Consider the following 23322-nt stretch of genomic DNA (forward strand, 5'->3'; position numbering starts at 1 on the left):
GGTTGTGTGGAAAATAATAGTGAAATCATTTAAGACTGAAGAAAAAAGTAATGACAGACATTTGAGTTTCAGACTTCATGCCTTTCAGATAATTCATGCTACTGCAACATCTGTTATTCTATCAACTTTGGATTATAATTTAGTTCAACTTTGCAACCTTCTGCCATGTCCCAGACCTGATGTTCACAGTAAAGACACAGACCAAAAAGAAAAGAATGAAGTTGAACTAAGTTATAATTCAAATGGAAATATCCCACAAAATCAAATGGAACGTTTCCGCCAAATTCTGAGCATAGAGTTGAATCCCTTGGTTGAAAGACCAGTTTTTTCAGAAGATTATACAGTGGAAATAGACCAAGTGGCAAAGGTACTTTTCCGAGACAAATTCAGAGATTTTCAGAATAAACTCTATAACTTCAAAAGGCTTCAGTTGCAGAGATTTCATTTGGAAGCCTCTTTACACTATAAAATAGTCCCTAGAGGTCTGACTATGCCCACATATGGAGATGCGTTCCCTGACTTCGTTAAAAAATGGCAACAGCTTAATCTGCAGCTAAGCTATGATTATATGAATCTACTTATAGAGTTCTTTCTACTCCAAGAGAGAGAACTTGCTAGTGAGATGAAGGTTTCACAAAATGACCTGCGTGCTAATTTTTCCATCAAAACTATCGGGGCTAAGTTAGACACTTTGTATGAGAACATATCAAATTATGAGAAAGGGCTGCATAACACAAAGCTTAAAAACCTTCAGAGCGACATGAATCTTTTTAATGTGGGGTGGTGTTCTCATGTGCCCAAACCTCCCACCACGGCAATGAATCAATCTATTAATCCTTCTCCGATTGCGAGGGATAGTATCCAATGATTAATGAGCAGTTTAGTAACAGAAGAGGGAGTGGCTACATCTCCTACCTTGAGGGAGACACAGAATCCATCAGTAGTTTCAACCAAGCAGCCTTTAACGGTTAGGGCCAAGGATATAACAGCAAGGAACAACAAAGACATTGAGAATGGTAATCCGTTGAATGAAAATACCCCTTTTTTCCATGACTCAGAAAGGAAAAACAGGGACTCTGATAGTCCATTTCACTCTAAATAATGCTCTTCCAATAAAGGACAGATCGAGGAGCAGGGGGAGGAAGGGTCATGTTCGGCAGATACCAAACATGAAAGGAGTGCAGAACAAGATGGTAACTCGCAGCAGAAATGTAAAGGTTTGGTAATAAATCTTTCTTCTTTACCATTAACTGAAGCACAAACTTCATTACTAAATAAAGGGCTTTCTTTCATTCCAGCTCAGAGAACAGTAATGGTAGACATTTTAAAGGAACTTAAATTGTTTGGGCATATTCTAACCTTAAAAACTATGTTTAAAGAAACAGCAACAATGACTGGGAATAATTTTAAGAAGCCCAGTACTTTTGTGCCTAAAATGCATCCGATGGTAGATGCTTTTGTGTCAGTTTGTGAAAGGCAAATAAGAGATGTATTTGAAGTAGATAGACTGCCTTTTATAGTTTAAGTAAGGATGAATCTACCACACTATGTGAATTACAGGCACTACATTCAGTGGAAATTAGACCAGCGGACAAAGGAGGGGGAATTGTAATCATGGATAGGGAGTTCTATATTAAGCAATTGATGAAGCTGTTAAATGATAGTGAAACTTACACATGTATTACAAAAGCTACAGTGAAAGGTGTTGTTGATAGGATTGCTGTTTTACTATTTTATTTATTAATGACACATCTATCAGAAGATTTATTTAAATATTTTAATGTTGAATTTCCCATTACCACTGTCATTTATGAGCTTCCTAAAGTACACAGAGATGTAACATGTCCACCAATGAGACCCGTAGTTTCTAGTAAAGGCTGAGCTACAGAAGCTACGTCTATTTTTGTAGAGAAGAACTTGCACCCAGTACTAGAAACTTGTGAAACAGTATTGAAAGATACTAAATCTTTCTTACAAGCACTATACAATAAGGTAGCTCTACTAGATGGGGATTACCTACTTGTGACCCTTGATATAACATCCCTTTTCACAGTGATTCCTAACCAGTGGGGAATGTAAAATATTAGGAATTTATTGTACATGAAACTTATTTTTACAAATGATAAAGTAAACCTGTTATGTAGTCTGCTTGAAATCATTTTGGAAAACAATGTTTTTGTTTTCAAAGAAGATTTTTATCTGCAGAAGGTTGGCATAGCTATGGCCACAGCATGTGCCAATAGCTACGCCAACCTGGCCCTGGTACAATGGGAAAATATGTTTTTATTGCATGGCAATGATTTTAGTGAATACGTCCTATGGTATGTACGTTTTGTGGATGACATGTTTTTTTCTCTGGGGGAATTCGATAGAAATGCTTGAGAAATTTCTTGAATATCTTCATGCCACAACTTCTTTTTTTTAACTTTACCTGTAGGTACTTAAATGAACAGCTTGAATTTTTAGATGTTTTAGTTAAAAAATCAGAACTAGATAAAATAGCCACTAGTCTGTATAGAAAACCAAGCAGAAATAACTCTTTACTACATAGAAATAGCATGCACCCAAGGCATGTAATGAAAGGACAGTTCTTGAGAGATATGAGACTACATAATGGAGAAGAAGAATTAGAGAAAGCCATGTTGTTATCAAAGGAAGATTTCCATAGTAGAGGTTACAATCAATCAGAAATAGATTCCACTATTAAAGAGGCCTAGGAAGAATGGAATGGCAAGGGTAGACCATATTTTTCAGAACAAGTTACACAAGATCTATCTAAGTTAAATCCTACGAAAGAAAAACTTAGGTTCCCTATTACATATGCAAGTGATGTGAATTTGTTCTGTGAAATTTTCAAGAAAAACTGGAATATACTTACAGCTACCAAGGAATTGGAAGAGGTTATTGATTCTGTACCACATTTTTCCTTTACAAATAAAAAAAAAAAATCACTAAAAAGACAGTTATGTTACCAAGTACAACTGTCTAAGCCTAGGAATTTATCACATAAGACAGGGACCTATTCAGCAGGAATTGTGCAGCCTGTAAATACATTTTCAGGCAATACCTTTGTACATCCTGAACAGAATTTTAAAATAAAGACTGATTTATATGCAGATTGCAGGACGAAAAATGTTGTTTACTTTACTTTTTGCCAGTATTGTAAAGTTTTTTATATAGGCAAAACCAACAGAATGTTGAAAGAATGCATCTTAGAACACATGAGGGACATAGTCAATAGGAAAGAGAGTAGTGCATTAACTAAACATGTAGAAGCAGAAGGGATACATCATGTTTTTAAATGTATAGTTTTAGAGGTGATAGAAGGAAGTATTAGAGGGAGAGATATTAAAAACAGAACTGAAGAAGCTGAGCAGAAATGGATCTTACAACTGAATGCAGATAAACCCCATTGTATCAAAGAAACTGTATCTCTGAAACCATTTATAAGAGCAAGAGCACTGAAGCACTGAATCCCTTTGAAAGTTGTTTTTGCCTGTTTATGCAGTTATTTATTTTTTGTATGTTTAGGTTTATATGTTTGTGTATGTTTTATGAGCAATATAAAGCTGTATTTTAATCATGTGTTTCTATAAACTGACTTACATAACATTTAATTGATAGCATACACTGATTGGCTGTCTGAAATATATAAATTTGTGGAAGCTGAATTGCTATTCAGTCTGATGAAGCGACCGGGCAAATCACGAAAGCGCTTACTTTTGCTCTATTTGTTTGCCATTAAAGTGGTTTTCCTTTTACCATTGTAGTTCGGCTTTATTTTTGTTTGTGATTTGTCCCACATAGCTGTCTATTGTCTGCTGCTATCCTGGTAACACACTCCATTCCCATGCATACATGCAACAATACCACACATATGCAACCATAGTCTACTACCCCATTCATTTATTGATAAGAAGAGTAACTTACCTTGTGCCAGCAGCAGTTGCAAGGACATTGCTTCAGGGCTGACTCTATTGAATGCACGCATACACAGCCAATACATGGTAAGTTATAGGTAGGGTGATGTGGCTGGCATCCATTTTACTGTGTGCATATGAGTCGGAGTGAGGTGTCAGTCCCTGGGCCCCTTAGGTGTCAGTGCATGTGGTATGCGTTGCCTCTTTGCCAAGGCCAGGGTGTACTGGGCACACCTACATCTGCCTACAGGGAGAGGTACAGGGAGTTCCTCCTCTGAGTCCCCCTGTGCCAGTGGGGACCTTGGCAATGGTGGGCAGCTGTGTGTCCCTTCCCTGTAATGTTCCTGCCGCAGCAGTTTCAGTAGGATCATATTGTGTAGCATGGCAGATACTATGAACATGTGTGCACATGTGGCTGGAGAGTACTGAAGGGCTGCACCAGATATGTCAAGGCAGCAGAACCATGACTTGAGCAGCACAAGCACATGCTCTGAGATGTTCCTAGTTGGTGCATGTGCCTCATTATGGCATTCTTCAGTTGGTGTGTGTGCACTTCTGATGGGTGTCATCATCCACAGTTCCATTGCATAACCAGCATCCCTCACCAGATGGCTATACGGGATGCACCCCTGGCAAATGGCTGGTACAGCTGTGATGCATGCCATATGTGGGAGTCGTGATAACTGCCAGGGCTACCAGCACACACATTGATGATAATGCCCTGGGCATTGCACACAACTTGGCTGTTGATGGAGTGATACCCCTTGCGGTTGACGTAGATTCTACCATTCTCACTGGGTGGTGCTTTGATGTGCACATGAGTACAATCTATGGCAGCTAGTACCTCTGGGTAGTGTGCTACATGGTGGAAGAGATGCATATTGCTGGTCCTCTCCTCAGGGTTGTTGGGGAAATAAATGTGCTCACTGGCACGTATTAGCATGACATCCAGGAACTGGTGGAGTACCCTGGATGCGATCCCTGTGAGATTTCCATGATGTCCCCAGTAGGTCTTTGGAAAGTACCTGTAGCTAGTATTCTTTAGGCTTCACATACATTTGTTTCCACTGGGATGGGGTCCCCTCTGCTGGCTCAGGGTCTGAGGTGAGGCTGGCAGAGCTCAGTGAGTTGCTGTAGTATGCCCCTGTCTACCCTGTAGTGCACTACTATCTCCAGCTCATGTACACCCTGAAAGGTTACCCTGGGCTTGAACACTCTTCTCCTGCTCAGTCTGGGCCTATTGTCAGCATCATCATCATCACTGACCTCAGCCTGTATTGCATACAGATGTTGCAGAGCAGCAGCAGGCCCTATCATTTTGTCAGTTAGAATTCCCAAGTGTGTACTCCAGTGGTGTAGAGGATGAGGGAAAAATCAGACTGAAGGGTGTATGCATACTATACTGGTGTGCTGCAGATGCAGCCTGTGTGTTTGGGTGACTATGATACATTCCACCTGTCAACTGTATTATTGAGGGTTTTGAATGGGCCATTGTCAGTGGAACAGGGCTTATCAGTCATTTATGCTTGATTGGCTTTCCCAGGTTATTTCCCCCTTTTTTTTTAAACTCTGATCCACTGCTAAGCCCCATGGTACTCCGCACAAACACGGGGAGCTAGTGTAAACATTGCTGAGCAGAAAGACTCCTTCCCTGTACATGGTCATGCTTAGCTTTTCTTTAACCAGCTAAGCACTGCTTAGCAGCCTCAGACACCTCCCTCCCTGCTTAGCTGAGCTTAGCTGACCACAAACAGGAGCAGATGAGCTCCAATCTGCTTACACAAACATTGACAGACCCTCTTTTTATGTCAGCTGTCTCTTCTGCCTACACTACCATGGTTCTAGCCCTTACACAGTTAGCACCTGCAGACATGGTGGGCCATTTTGCTATTCAATAAACTTGGATCACTTACATACACCTAATTGCATATACTCTGGATACTGCACTACACCAGATGTCCTTAGAAACCACTATAACCTGCCATTGTTTGACTCTGCATGCTGGCCACTATAATGTAAAAAATCTGAATAACTTTAAATGTCATATTTTTAAATTTTTATTTTTTATTTTTTGCAAAATAGCATGTTTGTGCATCGCTGCACACAGCTTAAATGTGGCATATGTCTTAAAAAAGAAGTTTAATTTTAATATATTGTATTACTTTTTTAGATCACTGGCCATAGTTTTTGCCATTTGCATGCCTACTGCACATTGTGCAACCTTTTTTTTTGGCTGCTACAGTCTCTGTTTAATCTTTATCCTCTAGTACATGGTTTGTAACCTCGTACATTTTGGAAGCTTACACGGCTCCTACATGGGTGCCTTTTTGCAAGCAGAATCACAGGCTCACCTCAATTGCATGATTTTTACCAGCAAATGAGGTGATTTGCATTCCGTGCACACCTCCGTGTCTGTACAGTGTAGGGATGCTCGTGCACACCCTGAGCCTTGTTTCCTTGATCACTCGGTGGCCATGTTACTGTTAGAGCCTTACCACTATTCCTACATGGAGAATCTCTCCATGTAGGGTTTATTAAATGATCTAGCCAGGGTCTTAGTGCTTCACGTTTGTCTTATTTGCATCTGGGCATTAAGACTGCAGACCTCTTGAATAGCTTGAGCTGTGACTGATGCGGCTTGGGCATAATATGAGGAAGCTAATGGTCTTATGGTATGTAAATCTCTTTTTGACGATTAATGGGTCTGTGTATTCTCTAAATGATCAAAGTCAGGAACCAGAAGGAGTCACCACGAATGAATAAAACCTCCGTTTGTAGCAAAATATGGAATGTTTAATGCAATAAAAGATAATAAATGAGCGCTTTCGCATAGCCAAGCTATGCTTCTTCAGATAATCAAGTTACAGATACATTTAGTTCTTATTTATATATACTGAAAACATTTTGGCGGGCTTGTTGACTCAAACAATTAGTCAATTAAAGCAATCTCCAAGGTTACAACTAATGGCACTTGCGAAATTTAGAACTCCTAATACACAAAGTGTTTTTAGCTTTTTGGGAGAGCTAAAACATATAAAAACATATAAAAAAGAGAGTATGAAACAGCATAACTAGCAATCATAGTTGAAATGTTACACAGTAAGTAATGTACAAATACATAGCATTTTTAACTGCATTACTAAATTGTAACGATACTTCATACCTGTCCCTAGCGTAAAAAGTTGCAAAGCCTTCATGCATAACAAATGACGGCCAGCGAGATTCTACTCTCGATGGCGCAACAATCAATGGGCCATTCCATAAAAATATATTGCAAAAATGGTGCAAAAATAGTATAAGAAACATAATGAAACATGATAAAACATCTTACTAAATCATTTGATAACAATAAAAACAGTCACTAAAACCGTCACGAAGACTGTTGTCTAAGCTAGTTGTCCAAGCTGCAAAAATGCAATCTGTTTGGCTTACTATAACTTAAACATGAACACGGCGTCCCAACCTGGAACATCTGCCGATTATACTTTATGACCTATAAATATAATATATCTAAAAGCGCGCATGTTGTTCTATAAAGAAGGGGGGGGGGAACCCCACAATGACAAAACATTAGGTTTTAATAAATTGTTAGAATATAAGGTGCTCTTTCAGAATAATGTCTCTATTATAGAGACCCTATACCAAATTTCTTAGTGTATCATGTTCCTGATTAGTTATCTGGTAAAACATATTCGAGCATTTTCTTGAATTGATCCAGGCTATTGAGAATCTCAAGAAACATATATATTGTCAACATGAGGCCAAGTAGATTATCAAGGACATGTCCAAGTATTACAAATCAAAGCTCAGTAAAAAACATTAACTCTTATTAATAAAGAATATCTATTATATCTGAGATAAACACTCTGAATGAGTGGATAAAATGAACAATATAAACCACATCAGTATATATAAAAATATAACAGTCATGGTGATGTACAACACAAAAGGTCAGGTCACTATCTGACCCTGGCTGGAATAGTCTCAGGCTCGAGTATCTTATTACAAGGGTCTGTTGTTCAGAATAGGTTTTATGGATAGAAATTGATTTATCCCAGGGTCAGCTTGTGCTTTCAGTAAAAGTATCCATTTTAACTCCATGCACGCTAAGTTGTTAATATTATCTCCTCCTCTAACATTATCTCTCATTACTTGCAATACTTTAAACGTAAAATAATGTGAATTGTGTTCGATAATATGTTTTGCAAGTGCATTTTGGTCATTTTTCTTCCTAATGTCATAGAGGTGGTTATATAATATATTATTATATTATATATAATTTTACTGAAAGCACAAGCTGACCCTGGGATAAATCAATTTCTATCCATAAAACCCATTTTGAACAACAGACCCTTGTAATAGGATACTCGAGCCTGAGACTATTCCAGCCAGGGTCAGATAGTGACCTGACCTTTTGTGTTGTACATCACCATGACTGTTATATTTTTATATATACTGATGTGGTTTATATTGTTCATTTTATCCACTCATTCAGAGTGTTTATCTCAGATATAATAGATATTCTTTATTAATAAGAGTTAATGTTTTTTACTGAGCTTTGATTTGTAATACTTGGACATGTCCTTGATAATCTACTTGGCCTCATGTTGACAATATATATGTTTCTTGAGATTCTCAATAGCCTGGATCAATTCAAGAAAATGCTCGAATATGTTTTACCAGATAACTAATCAGGAACATGATACACTAAGAAATTTGGTATAGGGTCTCTATAATAGAGACATTATTCCGAAAGAGCACCTTATATTCTAACAATTTATTAAAACCTAATGTTTTGTCATTGTGGGGTTCCCCCCCCCTCCCTTCTTTATAGAACAACATGCGCGCTTTTAGATATATTATATTTATAGGTCATAAAGTATAATCGGCAGATGTTCCAGGTTGGGACGCCGTGTTCATGTTTAAGTTATAGTAAGCCAAACAGATTGCATTTTTGCAGCTTGGACAACTAGCTTAGACAACAGTCTTCGTGACGGTTTTAGTGACTGTTTTTATTGTTATCAAATGATTTAGCAAGATGTTTTATTATGTTTTATTATGTTTCTTGTACTATTTTTGTACTATTTTTGTAATATATTTTTATGGAATGGCTCATTGATTGTTGCGCCATCGAGAGTAGAATCTCGCTGGCCGTCATTTGTTATACATGAAGGCTTTGCAACTTTTTACGCTAGGGACAGGAATGAAGTACCATTACAATTTAGTAATGCAGTTGAAAATGGTACGTATTTGTACATTACTTACTGTGTAGCATTCCAACAATGATTGCTAGTTATGCTGTTTCATGCTTTTTATATGTTTTTATATGTTTTAGCTCTTTCAAAAAAGCTAAAAACACTTTGTGTATTAGGAGTTCTAAATTTCGCAAGTGCCATTAGTTGTAACCTTGGAGATTGCTTTAATTGACTAATTGTTTGAGTCAACAAGCCCGCCAAAATGTTTTCAGTATATATAAATAAGAACTAAATGTATCTGTAACTTGATTATCTGAAGAAGCATAGCTTGGCTATGCGAAAGCGCTCATTTATTATCTTTTATTGCATTAAACATTCCATATTTTGCTACAAACGGAGGTTTTATTCATTCGTGGTGACTCCTTCTGGTTCCTGACTTTGATTATTTGGTTTTATCTGTCGGAAGGCGTCTTTGAGCACCAGTAACAGTTCTTACCAAACAATTCTCTAAATGATGAAATATATCTTAGCTCTTACTAAAATTCTGAAGTAGCTGCAGAATTTACAAGTCATTTTTAGGCTGGTGTTTAAGGCATGTGTACCTGGAAATGAGTCTATATTAGTTTGTCGAAAGCTAACTTCAGCAAACAGTTGTTCATCAAACATAAATCAGCGACTGGTCATTCATTGAATGTTCACATTAGTGAATATTTTTAACAGGGCAGTCTCTTAGGTTGGTCTGTTCCTTGTAAAATATATGTTTTTTCTGGCAAATTATTCAGAATTTCACTCACTAAATATTGACAGAATTCTGCTTTTCAAACTTTGTATGATTCAAAAAATAGATACTTACTCAAAACCTGTTATCTGAGAAACTTTCTGAATTTATATGAACAGTTTCAAAACCAGTCACTATTTTTGGGTCCTTCTCCCAATTATTTGGGTTTGATCCTGATTCATACCTCAGGAAGTTGAGAGGCCTGTTTCACCAGCAGTGAATAGGGCCAAAAACTACTCCTTCCCCCTATTTTTTTTTTTTTAATAAAATAAACTACCAGCCAAAGCAAGCATAGCAGCCTATCAGATAACTATCCACTGCAGAGGAACTGCCTCAGAAAGTCCTCCTAACCATCTAATGGAACTGAGACTTACCACTGCCCAGGACAATGTCAATGCAGGTAAAATGAACACTGCTTTAAAATAAGTAATAACAGCACAAGCTGCTTTAAGATCAATAATAAAATCAGAAACTACTTAATGGTCACAGGCATATAGTGGGTCTTTAATTGTCACACCAAATTGCTACTGGTACCCTAGAAACCAATACTTATAAAGCCTTTTTTCACAGTGAGGTGGTTGAAAATTGTTTATTTAAGCAGCACACAGACAAGTAAGTTGATATTCTGCTTCTGTGAGTTTTGATCCGTTGCTTTAAAGTTTGAACCTTCAGCTGAGGCATATTCATCCATGCCATCTTTTCACCCAATAGCATTATTGTTTTAATGCACCTTTCACTGCATCTTGGTGGAGGGAGGACTAATGCAACTACTACATAGTGAACAGGAATGGTGAGGAGAAATGTCTGCCACTTCATCTGGTTTACTGAAGACAGTATTGTTTTTTTATTAGACTGTTTTCTTATGCTAACAACATTCTTAGAATGTATTGCTGCAGGTGCAAGTTTGAGTGATTAAAAAAATTAACAGCAATGTACACATATTCTTGTGTGGCTTTTACATAATAAATGTGAAGAAATTCAGAGGTTACCTTTTTCCTGATGTGAATTCTTAATGCTTTCCTACTTTGCTATAATTTCTATTAGATATTTTTATTGTATTAGATTCAACAGAAAGTCAATGATTATTTTTTTACTGTATTAGATTCAACAGAAAGTCAATGACATGGTGTGCAGCTATACTAATAGTGTCATAGGCTCCAATGGCTTCTGTTTGGAGCTGCATGTTCCTTCATTACCACATTTTTATCTTGGGATCTTTACAGTTGGACATAAAAAATCAGTGAAACGGAAAGCTAAAAGCTGCACTTATCAAATAATTAATATGGGGAACTAATGTGAGATATCTGCCAAAAGGTCTATGCTTTTGATTATTTAATGAGTGCTATGTAGAATTACTGCCCAGTTTTTTGTTCTAAGAAAGAGATAAATGGATTTTGTAAGCACATTTTGTAATGCAGAGTAGTAAAGATCAAATTAAATCACACTTTGCACAATCTGATATCTCAACTGCATCACAAGTAAGTAACTTTACAATGCACAGTTAATATTAATTGTGCCATTTGAGTTGTTACTGTCACAGTTAATGATGAAAATTACAAAATGTGTCAGTATGAAAGCACTACACACACACATACACACACACACACACACACACACACACACACACACACACACACACACACACACACACACACACACACACACACACTGGTCTGCAACTTTTGCTTTCTGGTTGATATTTTCTCTCTTTCCTTCACCTGTTCATTTCTGATGCAAAAGGCCACAGTGTCCTGTAGACTCTGGTCCACTGCTTAAAGACCATCAGTATCTCTCATTAAACAAGGATAAGAAGAAAATCACATTCATAAAAATGAGATAAGCATAAAAATGAGATAAGAAAATTTATTAAGGAAAAATAAGATTTCAAACCTTTATAACATCCATCTAGTCTTATTAAGAAGGGATCATAACTTATGATCATATGCTAAATCCAGACTATTATATCAGCATCCTATCCTGCCTTTTGGTAGTAATTTATTTGTCTTACTGCAGAGAGGATTAAGGTTGTGAGTGCTTGTCTGGCAATTAATGCAGATGATTACAACTATTACTTCCAAAGAGCTTCTTCTTAGTCAAGGTTTGTTTATTTATTTGTCTACTTGTTTATAGGTTCATAGGTTCATAGGCTGGCACTAGGCTATCGGCTCTAGGGCCTGTACAAGTCTAGCCATAACAAGTCCCTGGCTATTTCTTCCCACAATATTTACTTCCCTGGATCCCTGTCTAGCAGGGTGACTGACGTGATCCCCGGGGTAAATTTCCTATCTCCCTTCCAGTCATCAGGGTTCCTTTTGAAGAGGGCCAAGGAGGCACTCTGCTTGACATGTATGGGCAGTCTATTCCAGAGTATGGGGAGTCTCTGGGTCAGGAACATATCCCTCCAGCATGTTTTGTTCATTGTGATGACAAGGTTTTGGTCCCTGGAGCATGTGGCTCTCATGGATTGGGATTTCTTTAAGTGTAACATGTCCAACAGTTCTAGGTTGGACATGGCCTTGAATGTTAAGCAGAGATCGCCTCTGAGTAGACGATATGCAACATAGTATAACTGGAGATTTTTTAAGTGTTTTTTTTTTTTTAATTTGGTTTGTTTTTCAGGATAGTCCAAATGGGCCAAACAAGAATCTTTTTCAGAAGAGGCTTAAAGAGAATAGTTCCATAGAATGATATACAACAGTTAGCATCAAAAGTAATAACACATTAGAAGTGACAATGATAAAAGACATATTCTGCATTATAGAATATAAATATAAAGACAATGATGTACAGTTTAAATTGGAAAAGATAATGAAATATAATAAATAGATAAAAGTTTATAAATTTAAGGAGTAAAGATAAAGAAAGATAAAGGGGTATGTAAGGAATAAAGAATGAATTAAGTGTTGAACTGAAAAGATGGCTTTAAAAAGAATGAATTAGATTTAAGAGAGTGCGGATGGATTAAAAAGAGAAGGGTGGTGAGATAGATGTATGTGGAGGAGAGGAGGAGAAATATTATGGTAAAGCTGACTTAGCCTGGGGAGCAGTTACAGAACCAGAGCCAAGAGTTGTATAGAAAAGCCTTTAGTTTTTCTTTGAAGGTCTTGGAGGAGACTGTTTTCCTAATAGATAGATGGAGTGAATTCCATAGCTTTGAAGTATATATGAAATAGAAGGAGTCACCATAGCAGTTGTATGATTTTGCAACAACACGTTGATCATTATCTGTAGCATGAAGTGACCTTGTAGGAGATACCACTGAAGGAGACCATTTGTGAAGAAAGAATAGGATGTTTAACTGACAAATTGTGGGATCAAATTCCCAAGGGGGAAAGAGGTGGATCCTGGGGAACCAGGACTGAATGCAAAAAATTGACATGGCAATTAAAATTAGATGCAGAAAGACACCCAGGACTGAATTATAATGTATCTAGTTTGTGTGTTCTTAAAACACGGGCAACCAAGTATTCATAATATTAAGCTGTTTGCTTTGAAAAATATGTAAGTTGATGTGTTTTATTATTTATTAATCAAAAACATTTTTGTTACTTTAAACTGTGATGATTTATTGTTGTGATTTGTAGTTGGAAGGGAAGGGATCACGTGTTTAAAAATAATTATTTAAATTCATTGAGTGCTTTGGTAAAGTTAGTTTTAATAAAGTCTTACATGTGATAGATGAAAGCACTTACTATAATAAACTTTGTGGATTTTGTGCTACAACTCGTTTTGGCATTTTTAGAATTTTTTTTGGGGGGGGGGGTGCTATTGGTTAGTGGCATCAACGCCCAAACGAGGAGTATTGTGGACAACTGCGAGCAGAGGAGAACTCCGGCCACCGTATTTGGTTTTATTGAACCGGGAACGTCGGTTCAAAGTGAACAATTAGGTCCAACACAACCCGTACCCAGTTCCAATTCAGCCACGCTGGGTAGGCAGCCTGTAACACGTCCCGGAGGAGTCGTTGGTTTTAATGGAATTAATCCTAGACCTATTTTTTCGAACTTTGGGGGCACTATTGATCTTCCTTCAGTGGAAATTACTAATTCTCAATCAGTGGTGAGTAAAACTGTTAATAATTTTCCTGTATTTACAGACTGGGTTTCAGTGCCCCTATCTTTCAATGTAACAGCATCACAATCCGGAACGGACTTTATTTCAAGAGAACCTAATATTGTTAGTGACTTGAAACAGCTTGACTCTGTGTTAATTAAAATTAAAAAACTACAACTAGAGATTGCATATTTCCAAGAATGCTTAGCACGTAAGATAGTGCCTAAAGGTTTAAGGCACTATCAATATCCAACAGGTTTGATTACAAACTCTGCCTTCCACAAGGAATTAATTGCTTTATTTGACCAGCATGGTGCAGAGTTGCTTCATTTAATGATTAAGCATTACTTGGTTCAGATTGAGGAATTAAACACTGAGGCTGTTCACTTGGATAGTTTAATTAAACAAGATCTTTTGTTTGATAGGTACCGCTACGAGTATTCTAGACTTTTTTCTAGCATTGACACATATTTAATCAAATTGAAATCAGTTAAAACTAAAAAACTTGACAGGGATACTACAGCATACAGAGAGGGCTTGGCTTATCCTAGTCCCTCAGTTAGTCAAGTTTGGAGAAACAATTCTAGAGCTTCTAGTAATAATTTGAGGAACAACATGAACAATACTGAAATCATTACAGTTCAATCCACTGCAGAGCAGTCTGGGAACAGCCCTATTATAGATAACGTTGACGTTCCCCCTTTTGAATTGAGAAGAAGTGAACGTATCCAAAATAGAAATAATGCCAATACTGGATATAACAATGGTGCACATGATGAATTTAGTAACAATAACAACAGCAATTTTTTAGGCACACGACCGAAACAGAAGCGCCAATGGTCGAATTACACCAATCAGAGGGGTCGCAACAGATAACTATAGACATTAAGCATAAAACAAACATTAATGGTAATGTGTTAATTGACATTGAGTCACCAACTAGGTCACCTCATGCTTATTTTTCCTCAGAGTAATCCCACTTGAGTAATAATGACATGAGTATTGGTAACGTAATAGAGGGACCGGTTATTTGTTCCAATTCTAATGGTGACTTTTTAGTTTATAATTCTTCTAACTGCTTTATAACTTCAGAAATGGCTGACCTGTTATCTAAAGGCCAAACCTACATTCCTAATCAAGGTTTGGACATTGTCACATCTATTATTGATGTTAAGTCTTTCACTAGGAAACTCAATTTGAAATTAATGATGGGGTTGACCTTGACATTGAAAGAGCTACCAGTTTATATGTACCGAGTACATTTAACCCACCATTACATCCATTACTGGCTACGTTCGAGCAAATTTGTGAGGTGGACATTAGAAATATGGTAGATAGGTCTAGAATAAGAAATGGACCAGTCAGTACGATAGAAAATGAATGTCTAGCTCAACTTAGATCACATAATGCCCGAGTATGTAAACCAGATAAGGGTGGTGGTGCCGTTATCTTTGAGCAGGATGATTATTTTGACAGAATTACCACTTTGCTTCAACCTCCCACTTATGCCTTAAGCTCTAGGAACGAGGTGAATAGAGCTTATAGAACTATCAAAGACAACATTGAGGAGATGTTATTAGATGGGAGGATTGACTTAAAATTATACAACTTCATGACCACTCAGTACCCAAGATTTCCTTATTTTTTTGGTATTCCTAAAATACATAAGGACTTAAGGAATCCACCAATGCGCCCTTTGATTGATAGTAGGGGAGCTCCATCTTATGCTTGTGCAAGAGTGATTGACAACATTTTACAGAAATATGTCAAACAAGAGAATCAGATTTGTAAAGACTCGTGGTCTTTCTTGTCTATGATAAATGAAATTACGTACTCAGATTCTCTGAATTTTTTGACAATCGACGTAAAAGACTTATACATGAGCATACCACATGAGGTTGCTATTGAGTGGGTCAGTGATAGAATGAAAGCCTGGAATGCTAGTAATCGTGATATTTCCTTAGTGGGTGAGCTGTTGGATTTAATTTTACCTAAGAATTTCTTCATGTTTGGTGAGAACTTCTATCTGCAAAACACCGGTGTTGCTATGGGTTCACCTTGTGGTGCGAGTGTGGCAAATCTTGTGATGGCAAGCTGGGTACATCAATTTGTGTTAGATGAAACTAGTCATGCAGAGTTTGTCATGTACTACACCCACTACCTGGATGATATTTTTATACTATTCAAAGGGAGTGAGAGTCAAGCAGGTGAATTTGTAACTTACTTAAACAACACAACTTTCTTTTTGGAATTCACCTTTGACTTTAGCACCACAAGGATCCCATATTTGGACATCATGTTGATTAAAGACTCGGTCACAAATTGTTTTGCAGCACAAATCCACAGGAAACCCACCTACTCAAATTCTTTACTGCATTTTACCAGTTGCCACTCGTTTCAACAGAAACGAGCAGTGATAAAAGGTCAACTGGTTAGAGCAGCCAGGATGACAAGTAGGGATAACGATTTCATTGAGGAATGCCTATTATTAAAAAGGATGTTCTTGAGTCGAGAGTACCCCCCCAAGTTGGTTGATCAACTCATTGATGAGGTTTCCTCAAAAAGGTCTAGTAGATTTTTGAACCTTTACTACCTGTGTTAAGGAGGGTACAACAAACTAACTTGACACCAATTACCGAAGAGCAAAACACAAACCCGTCTTTGGTACCACAATCATTTGATGTTCCCAGATTTATTACTACTTTTTCTGTCGATACTGCTTCTTTGTGGTCCATTATTAAGAAAAATTGGCATTTATTTAGAGCGGACCCAGAGGTGCTCTCAAAAATGGGCCCCTTTCCCAGGGTAACATATAGAAAAGGTAGAAATTTGAAATCACTATTTGAGCAGAAACCCTTGTCAACTAGGTCCCCTAGTATGTTTAAATGCCAAGCTTGTAATTGGTGTAAATATATTTACGAATCAAACAAATTTGTGGTTAACGAAAACGTTTTTAAACTAAAATGTAGGGTTAACTGTAATTCAAGCATGTTAGTATATTTAGCGCAGTGCCAACATTGTACCGGTTTCTATATAGGGAAAACCGAGCCCAGGCTCAAGGATAGAATCTACGAGCATATATATGCTATTAGGAAATGTAAAGAAACAAATGCTTTAGCAAAGCATATTATTGACAACCCTTCACACCGGTTCAAGTTTATTGGCATTGAACAGATTGTTAATGACAGTAGAGGTGGACCGGTACAACTTAAACTTTTAGAAAAGGAGTTACATTGGCAGATTAGACTAGAAGCCTATCATTCACCTGGTTTGAATGAAGCTTGCACTAGTTCCAGTGTTTTGAAATTGATTAATCTGAAGAGATAATTTTCATTTGGTCAATATATGTACCCATACCACCAGTCTTGAACAGGAATAAGTAGAAATATTCCAACACTTTATATGTGTTTAATTTTTGTATTTACACACTTATGTCTCTCTAAGTATGGCAATACTTATTTTAATAACTAGATTTCTTGTAAATAGGCAGTAAGCTTAAGCATACTGATTTTTTGACGTTTTTTGATGTTGATTGTCGATTTGTTTTTAATACAGTTTTCCAAGCAAGGAAGCTCACATCCTGATTTAAAGTGCTAGTTTCCTTTTTATCACTATGATTGGGTCAATGTGCTTGATTGAAGTAATTGCAATTAAGATTTTATTATATAAGCACATTGGTATGATTGTCAGTAGTTCTGAAGAAGTTTGTCTATGAGACAAACGAAAAGCGCTTCAATAAACCTGTGTTCCTCTTTTTAATAAGCGTGTTTTTTGTTGGATTTAACTTGTAGGATAACCTTTGCTCAGCAGTTTTTGTGTTCCTGTGCAGTTCGTTTACACTACTGGTTCGCCTTGTTATTTTTTACTGGTTTGGTGTTCTTTCCATGGTATTAGTGGCATGACTGTAGTCATTTATTATGGTGTTTTAACTGACAAAATGATATAGTTTGAAAACTCAAGCTAATCTAATTTTCTGAGCACTAAAGGGGGCTGAGAAGAATAGCATTTCTCATTTTTGCAGCTGTGATACATTAATGCTAGTGAGAATTGGTGAGGTGTAAAGAGGACTTAGAAGATAGGATATAGCAGTGGTTTATGTGAATGGACAGTAAGAAAGTTGAAATCTCTGTATAGAAGACCTAGTTTGCATGATTTTTTGACCATATCTTGAATATGTGTATCCAGTTTAAGTTGACCACCAAGGGTAATGCCTAGAAACCTGGTTTAGGAGATTACTACCAGCTGCATGTTTTGAAAAGAATACACAGTGAGCTTGTACCTACTTCAAGCTTATTATCTGGGAATACAAGGCATTAATTTAGTTTTGTGAGATTTAGAAGCAACTGATATTGAGAGAGACAAGTTTCAATGGAGGTAAATGATTTCTGAGTATAAGCCTGTAGAGAGGATAGTGGGAATTGTGGAGCAGATTAGAGTGGCATTGTTAATATATTGTATTAAAGTAACATGAGATGAGGCAGAAGCTTGGATATTTATAAACTAGTTATATATGAATGGGCCAAGTATAGACCCTTGTGAGACCCCATACTTGGAGGTTGGTAGAGAAGTTACAGTGCCATTTGACTGGATAAGAATGTTAAAGACATAGCTAGTAAACCAGACAATTTATGGGAAGGAGAAAGCTAAAGAGGTAAAGGAGTGAAGCATTTTAGGATGAGATAAAGTGTCAAATGCCTTAGACAGAGATCAGTGAATATGGAAGAGATATGTTTATTTTTTATTTCTTTCCTATTAAGCTGTGTTATAGGAAGGATAGGGAGGCAGTAATTATACAATAGTTAGGATGGAGGCCATGCAGAGTATGAGAGGGTTTGATTCATTCAGCCTCCATTTGCTTTTGGCATGGTGCTGTGTGAGTCACTTACCCATTCAGTGCTTTGCTTTATGTTCACACCCAAAAAGGAGGTTGTACTATTGGGTGTGCCTAGTTGACAAATGAATACAAAGTGCCAGCTGGAGGGCATACATTGCACGTCAGTTTCATGGAACCAGGCTGGTTTCACCATTTTTATTTTTTTTACTAAGAAAGGTCATTTGGGATAAATGTTTTTGTGCTACTGAGATCACATTTCATGGTTTTCAGAATAAATCTATAACAGCTGGTAGGAATTTTGACTTATCTGACTACAAATGTGTGTTTGTTATGGAGTGCAATGACAGAGACAGAAAGTGGCATGAATTTTCAATTTAGGAGGTTGTTATATTTTAGTCTGTCATTGTTCAACTATGGAAATATATGTATGCACAGGGGTACACTATTTTTATTATATGTTCATCTCTTATATCACAGTGTCCTTTCTCTCTGAGTTGCATTAGTTTTATACAGAGCTTTATATAACTATGGTTCTGATGGCCTATCCATTAACATAATATTTTGGATAGAATGTGCAGCATTACTAAAACACCAGCACCAGAAGTTCTTAATGACTGCTCAGAGCATTTTATGTGTGTGTGTGTGTGTGTGTGTGTGTGTGTGTGTGTGTGTGTGTGTGTGTATGTGTTGGTGTGCAAAATGTACAGTCCTGACATGGGGATACAAGGCTAGTTGTGCAATTCACTGTCTTAATTTGTTAATATCAGACAAAGTTATGAAGTAAGCATGTTGGTCAGTGTGGAATAGCTGTGATGGATTCTTTAACTTTAAACATAAAACAAATATAGTAAGGCTTGCAGGCAACTTTCATAGTTTTAAAGGAAATCATATTGAATTTAGCTAGCAGCAGAGAATTGCAGAATGCTTTGGATCTCCACTGGCAGTTCCTGAGATAACACCAGGTATTATCACCTATAATATTCTGGAAAAATCAACATTATGCACATTCAAACAGGAATATCTGATTATCTCTATACTTATGATAGCATTAAACTAGCTGTACCTAAGTCATTTGTAGTAACCATGTGTAAGAATTGATAATACTATACTGTACTGTACCGTAATTAGTTGGAATGAGACCGAGAAGAAAAGTCTTTATCTGTTAATTACCTAAACTCATGCTGGACAGGTGCCCATCTTTTCTATATGGACTAAGTCTTGTGCACTTTTTAGAATGAATTCTCCAAACACTGTAGTTCATTCAATAAGGCTTTATTAGATGTTCACAATATCCAAATACTATCTTTATTTACAGTACTGGTAAACAATTAGTGTTCAAAGTTACTGAAAATCATATTCTGATTTCCTGAGCAATGTAAACTAACATAGTCTTTATATGACCTATCTTCTGTACTCAGGCTCGAGTGTCATCATCTTGTAACGAACTTACTAACCTTAACTCAACTGCTGTCCTGAACACAACATATTATATTGCTTTAGTCCAGTAATTTTCCTTATTTACTTCTCCTAACCTTGGTCTCAGACTTTGTCTCATATGTGTGACATTCCATTAAGGAACATTCTGTAGCTGGCAAGAATCTATCATTCCCTTGAGAAAAGAACATTCTGTCTGCACACTTTATGCTTATCTTTTCTTTCTAATAAACTCTCTCATGCTTGACCGGTGAGGTTATTTTTCTTTCTGCTTAACTGTCTTTTATGCATAAATGAAACACAATTTATTTTACCCTTTATCCTGTCTAATTTCTAATAACGACTTTAAAATGGTAGTCCCTAATCTAACACCATGTGTGTTATCTCTGTTAACCAGCTTAACTAGAAGAATACAGATAAGTCAGAAAACTCACAAGGATCAGTACATTGCACTTTGATATACTATGATGGATTTCTGGAATATTAGGCTTATAAGAAAAGGTACCCCCCTTTGCTCAGTATCCTATCATAGGAAAGATGTATGTCTCTGCTTGAGAGAATTCTCTAACTGAATCAGCCTATTTGTGTTGTGGATGTTATGGTACTGCCTAGGATTTGTTGGTTGCTGTGAAGTGTATATTTCACTTTATCTAGCTAATGTGTGACACAACAGTACACACTTTTGCATATTACTGAAAATACTTTACTGAATTGCCTCAAATACTTCATAATTCTCATTTGGTATACCAGGGATAATTTGACACTATAACTACCTTCATAGAACTTGTATCTTAGTTACATAATGTTTACTTCTTGAAATTTTTGTTGTCTATTTTTATTGATGAATAACTACATTTTACTGTAAATTATGATGAACAAAAATTTAAATCTACTTAAATTCATGTAACAGTCATATGCATTCATCGACCCTAACTGAACTATCAGCATCTTCAGTATCACATTGCAATAAAACTTTCTTAAACCAGCTGCAGTTTTATTGAAAAGATCTACTCGCATGTATGATTCCAGAAGATATGATAATCAAAATACAGAACATGAAAACACCTCAACAACTGCAAATATTACAAAATCTGTGAGAAATGAGCTCCAGGCTATATTAATGAGTAAGGAGCCCCCATCCACATATTATTTATTATTGTTTATTTATTTATTTATTTGACATTTGTTGACCGGGTTAGTCCGACTGAGCAGGAACTCTTTTTCAGTGGAGGCCTGGGGAAAAAAGCTCCACAATATAATTATGACTAGTACAATTACAAAAGAAAAGAAAAAAATAGATAAAGAATAATAATAGAAGTGATATCAGATAATAGGTAGTACATGATTAAGTCACAGAGAATAAATTTGATCAGCATCATTAACACTGGCCTGCACAATCACTTCAGAGGGCTGAACTCAATGTACTTCAGTAGGACTCAAGTTCAATCAAGAACACTTGCATTAGTAAGGTGTTAATTAGACTAGACCTAGTACAGTCTAGGTCGGTGTACAGCTAGGAGTAGAGAAGGAAGTAAGGAGGGATGTAAGGGTAGAAAGGGGTGCATAGAAGGGGGAAGTCAGTCTGGAGTGTGGTTACAATGACAGATCCAATGATTGTTTAGATAGTTTTTAGTAGCTGTTTTAAATAGATGTCGGTGATTGAAATTTCTAATAACCAGTGGTCGTTTTTTCAAGAATTGGGCAGGGGAGAAGCTGTATAAATTTTGTCCAGTTTTACTTTTAGGTTTGTAGATAGAAAGAAGGTTTTGTTCAAAGCTGTGAAGGGACCTAGGTGGGGAGTAGGGGTATATGAGAGGGGCAATGCTAGGACATTAGGAGGGCTACTACAGAAGAGAGTGAATTATCTGAAGCTGAGAGAGAAGTAAGATATGAGGAAGTTCTAGCCAGTCAAGTTAATGCCACACTTTACAGCTCTGGGTATTATATGAATGAATGACTGTTGGGCCTAAGGAGCTCAGAAACAATAATCTTTCTGATTCATAATGGTGTTTATAAGAGAATACTATTGCAGGTATTACTGAAAAGAAAAGCAGTGTGTGGGTGTGTATGTGTGTCAGGAATGGAGGCTATGAGCTCTCCTCCATACTTTCTGTCTTAATTTTAAACAAAAACTCAACAGCAATCTCAATAATCTCCCATATTAAAAACGAACTGGAGTAAAACTAAGGAGATAATGTTGAGACCCCTGCTAGGCTGAAGTTAATTCTGCCAATTTGTGATTTTTTTTCTCCAAGACAAACATCTGGAATTAGTCTTATTATTCAAATATTTAGGAAGACACCTCAGTCCAACATTACCTTTGGATATCCAGTATGGGAAACTCAAAAATAAAAACTTTAATATCCATTTTTTATGTATTGTGTGAACAGATTTTTCATACTGTATTCCAAAGCAGTATCAGTAAAGATAGCTTAAATATTCAGCCTGAAAATAGTCTAGCTTTTATAGCTAATCCTACCACTGGAAATCAGCATGACTTGCATGTGTTCTCTCATAGGAACTGCAGGTTCACCTTTGGTCTCTCAAGCATAAGCACCATTTAAGCAGAATTTTCCCACTAATATTAAAACTAAGATGCTGAGTCTTAGTTTTTGCCCACAAATGAACACTAAACAGGTCATAAAAATGTCTCTTCACTTTGTATATCCAACTCTAGTGGTGTATTTGTTATGCAGAGATTACTAAAATCACTCAGGTCTGTTGCTTATTTGGTTTCAGACATAAGGCTCTCACATTATGACTTAAACTTTGCCTATGATATAAATAGGAGCTGCTGGAGAGATAGTATGTATCCCAGAAACTACCATGTCTGTGGAACAGGCACCCCATCCATGTGAAGCAGAGTTCATCCCTAACCCAATTCAAGTGTAACTTGGACAATTGGATGGGAAACCAGAAATGCATGCCTGGCTTGACACCTATGTCTCTAATGGACACCAGTAACCTGTAAATGCTTCATCTCCCAAGCCCCTGCTTACACTTATCAAGGGTATCAGAACTAGTCAGAGACTGGAAAGGCCATTGTGGTCATTAGCCTAGTAAACACTTATGAACCTATTACCTAGTACCACTAAAAGCACTGAAGAC

This window comes from Protopterus annectens, chromosome 3.part1, assembly GCF_019279795.1.
Source record: "Protopterus annectens isolate FY-2018-M chromosome 3.part1, PAN1.0, whole genome shotgun sequence".
Classification (NCBI taxonomy): domain Eukaryota; kingdom Metazoa; phylum Chordata; order Ceratodontiformes; family Protopteridae; genus Protopterus; species Protopterus annectens.